The sequence below is a fragment of the Haliotis rufescens genome, unplaced genomic scaffold (assembly GCF_023055435.1).
Source record: "Haliotis rufescens isolate VD_foot unplaced genomic scaffold, xgHalRufe1.0.p SCAF_45, whole genome shotgun sequence".
NCBI classification, from domain to species: Eukaryota; Metazoa; Mollusca; class Gastropoda; order Lepetellida; family Haliotidae; genus Haliotis; species Haliotis rufescens.
In genome coordinates, this window is record NW_025964168.1 from 1,066,664 (window position 1) to 1,077,316 (window position 10,653).

The following is a 10,653-nucleotide window of genomic DNA, read 5'->3' on the forward strand; positions in this document are numbered from 1 at the left end:
ACCATCCAATCCCGTTAGTCGTCTCTTACGACAAGCATAGTCGCTTTTTACGGCAAGCATGGTTTGCTGAAGACCTATTCTACCCCGGATCTTCACGGGTCCACACATACAGTGTACACATTAGAACGTATAACACCAAAAGGCTTATTTGAAGTAGTTCACAGTTTTTCAGTGCGACGCGTAGAAACGTAAAATTTCCCGGTAAACCGTCTTCTACGGTAATGTATTGTCATTGTCATATGCGCAAGGGCACTTTCAAGGTCAATATGGAAAGTAGGTCCACAGTCAAGAAAACAAGAATTTATTATTATAATTATTCATACGCATATCTAGATAGTCTGTCTCCCCGGCCCTAGAGAATACATTAAAAAAGGAGCCAACTTAAGTCTAGAATGATTTGGCAAGTCTAGATTGCCTGAAATTAAGGATTGTTCTGAGCTACATTTGGATTTTGTTTATAGATCTATTTTCTTTGTACAGTATAATTTTATTTCTGGGACTAAATGCTAGTCTAATATTAAGATTGAAAGGTAGAATCTGAAAAATTAATTTTATGTTGTGTATATAAACAAACCGAACATGTGGAGAAGTCAATGTCACGGGTTGTATGTGATAACCACTTTGAAGAAACCCACGGGGTATGGTGCTCGAGGGGCGGTCGGGTAGCCTAGTGGTTAAAGCGTTCGCTCGTCACGCCGAAGACCCGGGTTCGATTCCCGACATGGGTACAAAATGTGAAGCCCATTTCTGGTGTCCCCCGCCGTGATATTGCTGGAATATTACTTAAAGCGCTATGGTGCTCGAATCATAATCAGGACGAATCGGGATTCGAACCCCAAACCAGGGCTTGCTAGCCCGCCGAAAGGAAGCAACTCTGCACAACGAATTGTGTAACCCGTGTCTCCATCCATAGACACCCTGGAGTGCTGGCTGTTACTGAGATCGTCACGAGCAAAGTAGGGTTGCCTGTAGGCTCCAGTAATGAGGTTGTGCAAAGCTGATTTACCTATCTACTCCCACAAATATATCTCAGCATCAAGAAGGACGTGAAATAGATTAGGACATAATAAGATTCTTTGAGTGATCAAACGTCGGCCTAAATTGACTCATCTAAATTACCGAAAGCTAACTTTTTACACCGACCCGACCCTTCTGCTGTCATCCCGGGTGGCCCTGCTTCGCTCGGACAAAATTGGGACTTAAATATGAGTTGAAATATTAGTCAGCAATATTACAGTTACGGTGGCTCGTAGTCAGCAAAAGTACAGTTATATCACGGTGGCTCGCAGTCAGCAATATTACAGTTATATCACGGTGGCTCGTAGTCACCTATATAACAGTTATATCACGGTGGCTCGCAGTCAGCAATAGTACAGTTATATCACGGTGGCTCGTAGTCAGCAATATTACAGTTATATCACGGTGGCTCGTAGCCAGCAATATTACAGTGTTATATCACGGTGGATCGCAGTCACCAATATTACAGTTATATCACGGTGGCTCGCCGTCAGCAATATTACAGTTATATCACGGTGGCTCGCCGTCAGCAAAAGTACAGTTATATCACAGTGGCTCGCAGTCAGCAATAGTACAGTTACATCACGGTGGCTCGTAGTCACCTATATTACAGTTATATCACGGTGGCTCGCAATCAGCAATATTACAGTTATATCACGGTGGCTCGCAGTCAGCAATATTACAGTTATATCACGGTGGCTCGTAGTCACCTATATTACAGTTATATCACGGTGGCTCGCAGTCAGCAATAGTACAGTTATATCACGGTGGCTCGTAGTCACCTATATTACAGTTATATCACGGTGGCTCGTAGCCAGCAATATTACAGTGTTATATCACGGTGGATCGCAGTCACCAATATTACAATATACATATTATAACTGTACTCTTGGCATAAAACTGTGTAGTAATACTGAGTCATATTTTTCAAAATACCTATTCTGGAATCATCCAAAGTTTCTCAATAGTAGGCCTGGTTGTATCGTAAAAGATACCGAACGACGGACGGACGAAAGATAACACTCATGACATACCCTCACATATTCAAATGGCCTTGTTAGTGAATAAGTCACTCAAGCTTCACTATTTTCGAGGGGGCACGGGTGGCCCAGTCGTGTAAGGAGCCGCGATTCGCTGTGCAGAGTTGCGTCCCTTGGGCACGCCAGAAACCTATGATTGTGGGTTCGAATCCCGGTTCGCCCCGATTATGTTTCTAGGTTTGTCAGCACCATACCCGTGCTCGTGGGTTTCACCGAAGTGGTAAACGTCTAAGACCTGCATCACTTGGGGCTTTCCTCCCACAGTAAGCTGACACGCCGTGATATGACTGGAATACTGTTAAAAGCGGCGTTAACCCCAACTCACTCACTCACTCACTATTTTCGAAACTCCATTGTCATTAAACAAAGTCCACTATTGTCGCATGACGTAACATGCATTGTGTGTAAAGGTGTTACCTGGGCATATTAGCCAACGCCAAGCATGTATAAAGCAACGCAGCCAATATAGTGTTATAATCGCGTTTATAGTGTACGCTATACATAACAGGACTAAGTCCTGAATACCCGCTTACAGTGAGTGAGTGAGTATCGCTTTACGCTGCTTTTATCAATATCACGGCGGGGTATACCCACAATTGGTTGCATACATTGTACCCATGTGGGGAATTGAACCAGTGTCAAACGAACACTTAACCACTATGCTACCCCACTTGCTACAGACCTCTGTCCTCGTGTTTACAACATTCTACAAGTAGGACCATGGCTCATTATTCAAACAAGGTACAAAATTATACACCGAATTTTACGCTAAAATATCATTAGCTTCATTAGGAAAGACTAACTTACAAAATAAAACATAAGACGAATTTTTTTTAAATAATTCTGTGGAAGCGAGTGATGTGCGTGGTGCACGGGGAGCATGTTTCCAATTACCCACAAGCCCACACATACCCTTCACCTCTGCACAATGCTACATCACAGATTTCATTATACAGTGAGATGGAACCGACAATTCTTGTCAGATTTACGCCTACATATGGCGGCCATCTTGATATTGTTATGCGCAATCTTTATCCCGTCAAACAGATTCCCAAGAGTGTCTGCATAGGGAGATTCCCAGACTAGCATACGTCTCTATGGCAATAGTTATTAGTTTACATCATAAATTCTAGATTATGTAAATAATAAGAACAAGTTGTCCCTATAAGAGACTGGAGTCCTCACTGTACTGTCCACATATCTAGACTAATTTGCCTATTAGGAGGATAGAATTACTACACATCCATGGACTTTTCTTTTAGTACAGCCTTTGAGCAAGGCTAGGAGATTCCCGTCTCTGAGTGAGTGAGTGAGCGAGTTGGGTTTAACGCCGCTTTTAACAGTATTCCAGTTATATCGCGGCGTGTCAGCTTAATGTGGGAGGAAAGCCCCAAGTGATGCAGGTCTTAGACGTTTACCACTTCGGTGAAACCCACGAGCACAGGTATGGTGCTGACAAACCTAGAAACCTAATCAGGGCGAACCGGGATTCGAACCCACAATCATAGATTTTTGGCGTGACCAAAGGACGCAACTCTGCACAGCGAATCGCGGCGCCTTAAACGACTGGGCCACCCGTGCCCCCCGTCTCTGAGAAATACATAAACATTCAAAGGAGCAAATAGCAGCATGGTCAGTGGTGAAGTGTAGTGTATAAGATACTTGTACAGTGTGCTGAATAATGGGTCATTATGTAGAGTTTACCACAGTTCTTGTCATAATATCAACGTCCTCTTATTATGACATTGGCTCTTGTGAGTGAGTTGGTTTAACTCTGGTTCTAACAGTATATTCGTCATATCACACCTTGTCAGCTTAATGTGGGGGGAAGGTACGCAGTGATCTAGATTGGAGCACGTCTTGAAAGATCCAGGAGCAAAACCAAGGGAATCTAGGAATCAAAACCACAAACAGTGGATCCTCGATAAGGGAGACGACCCTTGCCACTGGGCCACCGATGCCTGGGATATTTTCAAGTGAGTTGGGTTTGACGCTGCTTTGAGTTGGGTTTTAACGCCGCTTTTAACAGTATTACAGTTATATCGCTGCGTGTCAGCTTAATGTGGGAGGAAAGCCCGAAGTGATGCAGGTCTCAGACGTTTACCACTTCGGTTGAAACCCACGAGCACGGGTATGGTGCTGACAAACCTAGAAACATAATCGGGTCGAACCAGGATTCGAGCCTACAATCATAGGTTTCTGATTTGCCAAAGGGACGCAACTCTCAACAGCGAATTGCGGCGCCTTAGACGACTGGGCCACCCGGGCCCCAGATATGCTCATGTACTACTATCACTCTACAGGGAGCCAGCTGATATTACAACATATATCTGGGATATAATTGTTCGAGAACCGGCTTAAACGATATGGCTACAATGCGTGACTTGGCCTTATTGTGGGTTGGGTCATCGTACCCCGTCGGCGTTGATCGTTGTTCATACTATCACCCACCTGTTCAGGTGGAACCGAATCGAACATATTGATGGCTGTGGATTACAGTAGCATTCACAGGGATTTTGTAATAGGCATAATTCTCGTCAAATCTAGAACCATTACGTTAGGTTAGTCACGAACAATTCTGCATCGCTTTCATGATTATGAAAATATCTAATAATATATAATATATATGATGTATATAAACATAGCGTATAACGGACGGGTGTATATAGATATAGTGTATATAACCATGACGTGTAACGGTGTACATTGCCATGACTCATTACGATGTATATAAACATGGTGTATAATGGTATATTTTAATATGGTGTATAACTGTACCTATAAACATGACGTATAACGGTGTATATAACCATGACCTATAATGGTTATATCAATATGGTTATAACGGTGTACATAATGTACATAAATATGGCGTATAACGAGGTATATAAACATGGCGTATAACGGTATATAAAAGAAACAGGTGGGAAATGATAAATTATTCTAGGGCCTTGAAACAATTTGAGTTAGTGGTCAAAATGAAAAAAAAATCAATTCCTTGCTCCTCAAACACCTTGAAAAACTGATTCTTTATACAAACCTAGCAGCGATTCAAAATAAAAATCCTCAAAGATATATCGGTACATGTTCCCCAGGGAGACCAACACAGGTGCTTAAACAGTCAACCGTTAAAGATATGTAAGTTAGTTTATAGCGTCGGAAGTACAACACAGTTATTTTCACGAAACATAACCATTAAGAGAGTATAAGAATTGTTATGTTGATGTGAAGATATTCGTAAAATGATGTTTGAGCTAAGAAGGACGCCTGTCGACATTAAAGGCGATGCGCAGACAGCGGTGCAGTGGATCTGCTGACTAGAAAACGCACACACACCGGCAGCCACAGTCCCAGAATGCCAAACTGTGGCCTTCAACTTCACGAAACCTCAATGCCGAGTACATTTCACTATAACGCAGTACCCATGCATGATGTATACGTTGTAAATATAAACTTATTGGGAAACTTTACGAAGTGTACATAGCCTTTGCATATACTTGTTGTAACTTATGATGATTAGGAAACATATCAGTGACTACATTGTTCGCGTTATAGCGAATATGCTCTTGGCACCGTTGGTAGGTGCCCACATTGAGATGTGTATTTATATGACAGTCTCCGGTTTCAGGTAACCGGTAGACAAATTAGGAAGTACGACTTTCATATCGCCCATGGGCTTATCACAGAGCGCTAACTTATAATATTAGCGTTACACCATCTTCTTCCGAAACTTTTAAGGCTAGGAATATCAAGTGCATTCAAGTTGACCTTGAGATTTCTTGGACGCAAACCATACTAAGGAATTCCTTGTTTCCGATAAATGGCATGATATATAGACGCATAGCAATTTGATTTTCAGCGCTGATATATATATGCGATAATTAAGAGGTAATTTTTATCCGCTTTCCCGATCGTAAAACGCTTCAAAAACATAAACAATATGGCGACGGTTGCCATGGTAAATATCCTGGGCGTGGGTTAGTCTGAATCACTGCCGATTACGGAGAAGCGGCTGTACTCCTTCATTAATTATAACAATACTCCTACACTCATGTGTTCAATTGAGGATGTTCATATATAGCTGCATGCCCTGTGTTCTTGATTTAAAATATAATATCACCTTCACACTGTTCTATCCTGGAGACGGAAACATGGAATTTGGGGATAGGTTCAACGTGTCACTGAGTAAATAGCATGCTCCTGCAGCGTAAGTAAAGAACAGCTCACCCAAGCCGTTGAACAAATTCTACTTTAGCTGAAGATTAAGGGAAAAGAGCAACAAACAGCGAGGTAATATAGCTTCTCTTTCCCAACCTCATAGAGTGTACCGTTATCTCAGCGCTTCCTACTCTCGCACGAGTTCAAAGGTTACTTCCGGATACCAGGTAGGTTAGGACAGCTTACACAAGAACACAATATAAATTTATAATGAAGTATACCATGAGTTAAAAGCTTCAATAACAATAGTATAACAATAATAAGTAATTATATTGCAGAGAAGGGTACTGGTGATAAAAGATAGCGCTGTTTTAGACTGGCGATGTGCTCGAGGCGGACGGAACCTACGGTCATAACATCTTACCCGTATTTCCAAGAATGTTAACTCCGTTTGTATGATCACAATAATACACGTCTAGAGGAGCATGTTGCTGTAAATCCTGTAGATATACAACTGACCAGGGACTGACCTCCCCGACTATATACCCTGTCTTACCCCAGATATCCAGCAGCGTCTGTGTAATCGTGAACAGTCACTGAAGATGGGTACGGCCACTCTCTCACCTCTCTCCAAACCGGGCACGGATATAAATATTCTCAGCCGTGCATTGGCGGACGAGGAAATGGGAGACGCCGTCGGTTAGCTGCCGATACTCTTGCTATGATAAAACGAAGGGGAGGTTTTGCGCTCGAGCGCGTTCTTTCTCCCTAATTTGGAAACAGGGGGGAAGATGAGCTTGTGGCAGAGCAGTGTCATCATGGCAAACATGATGGGGGCGACGATGTACCCCTATCTCGGTACTCACAATTCAGTATTTGCTCTGATTAGTCGTGGACGCCGGTCCAGGTGACACGGGGGAAGGGGAAGGGTAGGTTGTTGTAGAACTTTCAGGAACTATCTAAATTGTCGTCCAACACGTGGCTCACGGATCAAATTTCAAAACAGCTGAAGTAAGCGGATTTAAACTCCTATAGCGGCGTACGTTGTACTCCCTTTCATGGGTGTCGCTACGCTACAGGTGGTATGGTTATCGGCGCTGTCGCCAGAGGTTAGGACTTTCCATATATCACTGAAGTGTGTACAGGGTCTGGAAGAAAAATTAAAGTGTTTTCTGACAGAGTGCTTCTGGAGAGCTGATTGACTTTCGAAACACGGTTCTCTTCATCGACGCGATGTGTACCTTTGTGTCTACCTTTGAGTCTATTTTTGTGTCTACCTTTGTATCTACCTTTTGTCTAACTTTGTGTCTGCCTCTGTCTCTACCTTGGTATCGACCTTTATACCTGCTTTTGTTTCTACCTTTGTACCTACATTTCTGTCTATCTTTGTATCTACTTTTGTATCTACCTTTGTGTGTACCTTTGTGTCTACCCTTTTGTCTACATTTTTGTCTACCTTTGTGTCCACCTTTTTATCTACCTTTTTGTCCACCTTTGTGTCTACCTTTGTGTCTACCCTTGTGTCCACCTTTTTGTCTACCCTTGTGTCTACCTTTGTGTCCACCGTTTTTTCTACCCTTGTGTCTACCTTTCTGTCTACCCTTGTGTCCACCTTTTTGTCTACCCTTGTGTCTACCTTTGTATACCTTTGTGTCAACCTTTGTGTCTACCTTTGTCTACCTTTGTGTCCTGCTTTGTGTCTACCTTTGTGTCCACCTTTGTGTCAACCTTTGTGTCTACCTTTGTCTACCTTAGTGTCTACCTTTGTGTCGACCTTCGTGTCCACCTTTGTGTCAGCTTCATGTGGAGAAGGCGTGAAGTACTTTGGTAATACCCATGGTCGCAGAGACTCGAAGACCAAGAGTCATACTCGTGGTGACTCTGGGATTCAAAACCCTAACGGCTTAACACGACACGGATAATGAACACAATCCTGTGTGCTGCTCCGCTGGGTCATTCGTGCACAGAGAACAGCAGACAGACATGCCAGGGAGACAGGTATGGTTTGAGACGACTTCAGAAACTAAACCATCTGAACAAATTGAGTGATTGTCTCTATATGCCGACACACCATACCACTGACCTATATAGGTCCGTATATAGGTCCGCGACCATACTGTGCTTATGGAGGTCAAATATAACGTTTGCTCACAAGTTATCACCCTCGTACATCAGGACTATTCACGTTCCTATATGAACCAGATAGACTCACTCATAGTCTCGGAAAGTATATCATTTTCATAGCAACAAATAACTAAATTAAAATTGAAAATGAGCCCCAGTGAGATGGGAGATTCAGAACCTGAGGAAAATCTAGACTTGCTATATTTAGGGCGTTTGCATTACAACTAGGGCTGGGCGGAAGGGCAAATAATGGTTCAGGGACTGTGATACAGACTTGGACCAGACTTCTTATACGCGGAACTACGTGGAATATGGTAGCGCTAGGTCACAGCGACCGTAGTTGGGTCCTATATAGGCAAACAACGCCTTACAATAAAGTATGGCACTAATGAAAGTCAAGGGGATAAACTGCATGACTTGTATCCTGCTGCTAAGGAAACCACATTGCTAAGATCCTGCTTCATAATTCAAACATATGACGAGGCTACGATATTGAGACCTGCTTCATAATTCAAACATATGACGGGGCTACGAGGCTACATTTCAAAAGAAGGAGGCTACGATATTGAGACCTGCTTCACATTTCAAAAGAAGAAGGCTACGATATTGAGACCTGCTTCACATTTCAAAAGAAGAAGGCTGCGTTATTGAGACCTGCTTCACATTTCAAAAGAAGGAGGCTACGCTATACAGACCTGCTTCACATTTCAAAGGAAGAAGGCTACGATATTGAGACCTGCTTCATATTTCAAAAGAAGAAGGCTGCGTTATTGAGACCTGCTTCACATTTCAAAAGAAGGAGGCTACGATATTGAGACCTGCTTCATATTTCAAAAGAAGGAGGCTACGATATACAGACCTGCTTCACATTTCAAAAGAAGGAGGCTACGAAATTGAGACCTGCTTCACATTTTAAAAGAAGGAGGCTACGATAAACAGATCTGCTTCATATTTCAAAAGAAGGAGGCTCGATATTAGGAACCAGTCGTGCATTATATTGTCAAGCTGAGAACTGACATGGACACTTACCGCACTCCCGTCCAGTAAACTTCCCTGTAACAGACAACTAAGTTGAAGAATGCGACGCGAGGAGCTAACATCCGCGCACGGACAAACTGGATCAACAAATCTCAAAACATAAATTCAACTATTTCCCGAACCCTGCCCAGATCATTCCAAAACTGGTGTTGCGGATGTCGAGACGCCCCCACCCCTACTTCATGTACGGAGGTGACACTGCCGTCGCTCTAGCCGCGCCTAGGGTGACAACACCACAGCCTCAGGACGGTATACAGCAGAGTATTTGTATTATCTGGAAGAACCCAGATCTTTCATTCAATATGCATTATATTGGCTATGTTCTTGTGAAAAAAATGAACATGGCACACACTCCTGCAGTCCTCGATTACTTGAAAATCATCTTTTAATAGAAATACATGGCCCCTTGACATAAATATATAATACGCCCATAGCACCATTGCTGAAATAAAACAAGTGATTTATACTATAAATAGAAACTTCAACATGTACGACTACTTCTGCAACAATGACGTCTCCGCTTGCCCCACCCCGCTAGACAACCACTCCATCAACACATCCGCCTCCTTGTGTCTCTTGACATACCTACACGAGCTCTTGCCAAAAAACTCCGACCATGAAAAACAATAATTTCGCTCTCATTTTAAACAAAATAAAGTACAGTAAACTACGGATATAACGAACTCAAAGGGACCACTAATTTTAGCTCGTTATAACCGTAGTTCGTCATAAGCATATATACAGCATAACTACAGCAAATAGTCGGGACAAAAAAGTTCGTTATATCCGTCAGTTCGTTATAAGCGTGTTCGTTATAAACGTAGTTTACTGTATATTTGATTTTTATTGCATTTAAAATGTAGATAATAATTTGTGTTTAAGCTTGTCGGTATCCAAATTGTATATATTAAAATAATAAAAGAATAATTTGTAGGCAGCACAAGCGCGAAATCCTGGCATCAGGTCTGAACAGTTGACGTATGGCTTCTGTAAGATTATTATTATCTGATATGAAACAGTTTCCTGGTTCCTCGATAGTGGACATATAATTGAGTCCCTCCGCGTACCATCTTCCGCTGGGCCCATCTCCCATATTCGCACTGATGATCATACTTCTTAGTTTGTCATATACCAGTGCTCGTGGGTGTCACACAACTGGCAGAATAGACTAACATCTAGTCTCTGAAATGAACATATCGTACATAAAAAAACAGTTGTTCAGTTATCTTAATAAAAATATAATAAAAAGGAGCCCAGTGACTCTCTTCATTTTCTC

The 10,653-nt window shown here is 42.4% G+C and overlaps 1 protein-coding gene across 7 annotated transcripts in view; it reads right to left on the minus strand.

The window, feature by feature from the left end:
• The window catches only part of LOC124145933 (filamin-A-like), a 104,860-nt gene extending 95,380 nt beyond the window's left edge, over window positions 1-9,480 (minus strand). For 5 of the 7 annotated variants that reach the window (XM_048383177.1, XM_048383175.1, XM_048383174.1 and 2 more), the window contains exon 1: window positions 6,772-6,916. The gene's annotated coding sequence lies outside the window, so the exon portion shown is untranslated. Of the gene's footprint in view, window positions 1-6,639; window positions 6,917-9,368 lie in introns of those variants that run through there. The other 2 variants (XM_048383173.1, XM_048383172.1) reach the window with 2 other exon arrangements.
• Window positions 9,481-10,653: the final 1,173 nt, after the last annotated feature.